Source organism: Colobus angolensis, unplaced genomic scaffold (genome assembly GCF_000951035.1).
Source record: "Colobus angolensis palliatus isolate OR3802 unplaced genomic scaffold, Cang.pa_1.0 Scaffold509, whole genome shotgun sequence".
Lineage (NCBI taxonomy): Eukaryota > Metazoa > Chordata > Mammalia > Primates > Cercopithecidae > Colobus > Colobus angolensis.
This window is the reverse complement of record NW_012118588.1, coordinates 930,898-933,540: the sequence shown is the minus strand read 5'-3', so window position 1 is coordinate 933,540 and position 2,643 is coordinate 930,898.

Here is a 2,643-nt window from a genome sequence, read left to right as displayed (position 1 = left end):
TTTCATAACCGGTTTTGTGACATCTTGTGACTCCCCTGGATGCTACCAGCAGGAGAACAAGAACTTACAAAATCTTCAAGAATGTAAGGCACAGGTTTTAGCAGTAAGGCTTCAGTGTACACACTTTCACACACATTTTATATCCTTTCAATAACAAATCCCAGAGATGTATAACCATAAACACCATAGCCTGATGAGTGATTTAATTAAATATGTACATATAGATCATTCCCAAAGCCACATATATAAAAATAAGGAGAAATAAATCTGAAGGAGGAAAAACTTTTGCATTTTGACACAATTTATTAAGCAGAAGACAGCTGCCCAATGTCTAGGTCTGGAAAGATAAATTATTCCATTTTATGTTGTTATTAAATTGTATTACTCTTCATTAAAGTTAAATGCATTTAGAGGAATTAAGCTTATCAAAAATTTGTCAGTGTAATATAGGCGATGATTCTTTGTTTGACAACATCCTCCTGTGAGTGGATTCACAATTTTAATTTTAGAAAACAATATTTCCTTGATGTGGGCTGACAGAAAGAAGTGAACTGCTGCATCATTTTGCATGAAGTCATATTGATTGTGAAAGGAAACAGAAGCCACGTGATTTAAGCGGTTTTTCAAGGAGCATTATGACAATGATGTTTCCGTATTGTCAGAGGGGATCACATCCATTTAAGAACTGAAATTAAGCTTCAGGAGACAATCACCTGCCCTTTTCAAGTACAAAGGAACTCTATGAAGATAAACATTCTAAATAATGTTAGTGAAAAAAAAAATCAGTTAAAAATGGGTGAAATTATGTATCTATATCAAGCACCTTCTATAGATACAATAATGAGCAAAACAGAGACATCAGAAAGCTTTCAACCTAGAGGAAGGCATTAGCCAATCACAGAGAATTCTCATTCCAACTGGGATGTTACCAGAGAAATGGGCCAGGCCTATGCTGGGGCTTCATGCTAAGTAGAGAGACCAGGGAAGGATTTCAAGAAGAAGTGATATTGAACTGATATTTAAAGAATGAATAAGCCCTGACTTGATAAAGTGGGAAAACAGCATTCTGGTCTGAGGGATAAGCCGCTACATAGGTGTAGGGAAGACTGGGGCAAGAATTAGAGACTTAAAACTGCCCTGAGGTCAGAACCCAAGGAAAGCAGCCCGTGAGTGAGTAGGGTCCAGGCTGAGCAGAGGTAGAAAGTTTCCTCCTAAAGTACTGGGTAGACTTTGAATGGTTTCAGGCAGGGCTCGTGTTTTGCATTTAAAAACCATCACCTCGTGTTTTGCATTTAAAAAACCATCACCTTGGCTTCAGGCTGGATAATAAATGGGGGATGGGGTCAGGGTCCAGGCAAGGGAAACAGTAGCTGGGGCTGAGCAGAAGTAGGGGTGAGGGTAAGACAGGTAGAGGAGCCATCTGTCATGGCAGCTTATCCTCATCAAATGTTCAGTGAGAGTCAGCAGCAGGAACTCTGACCAAATCGTTCTCTTTTTAAAAACTCTTTATTGGGCAAAAATCTCGAACATCTAAAAGAGTAGATAGAATAATGTAATGAACCCCTATATGCTCAACTTTAAGCATCAACGACAATCAATGCTGGACTAATCTTGCCTGATCTATATTCCCAGTCTTTCTCTACTCTCAGATATATTTTTAAATTATGAACCTTTCAAACCTTCAGAAAAGTTGTGAGAGTACCACAACAATCATCCATTTAACATTCATCTAGATCCATTGTTAACATTTTGTTAACTTTATATATAAAGTATATATATGTAATACTGTGTGTATATATATTTACAGACACAGATATATGTATATATATACACAGTATATACATAAAGTTACATATATAACAGTAACACACATATATACTGTGTGTATATATATACATATATCTGTGTATATACACAGCAGTAACAGTTACAGCAAAAGCTGCTTACAAACAATTCATAGACACAGGACATGAAGTTTAATTTCTAACAGAGCCTTAAAATAGGAACACAGTCTTTCCACAACCTGTGATTAGCAAGATATTAATCGGCAGTAACAGTTGCAGCAAAAGCTGGTTACAAAAAAATTCATAGAAACAGGATGTGAAGTTAGACAACTGGTTAGACCAGAAATTCTCAGAAGGGAGTAGGCCTTAGCCCTAAAGAGGCCTAGAAGAGCTGCGGCAAGATGAGGGCATTTATAGCCCTATCTTATCCATATGGACAGGTGCCCCCCATGCATCCGTTTTAAGGCTGTTAGAAATTACTGATGCACACACTACATTGTAAATTCTTATCTCTGTGTACTGTACTTCTGCATATAGATGTTATGTTAAAGAATTACTTCATCCCCATGTGACCGTCTCACCTCATAATCGAATGACCCTAAATCCCTCACTTACCTACCCCCGCCCTCACTAAACTTAGTAATAAATGCTGGCATATCCAGTGCATCGTTGGCACTGCGGGACCAGAAGGCAGTGACCCCCCTGGACCCAGCTGTCACTATCTTGTATGTGTCTATTATTTCTTGACCTGCCGATCCGCCTGGGAGCAAAGAGAGAGCCCCATTGCATTGTGGGCTGCTGGCCAGATCCCACAGTCCATCAGTCTCAAGAGTTCCTCAGCGTTTGTGTCTTTCATGAT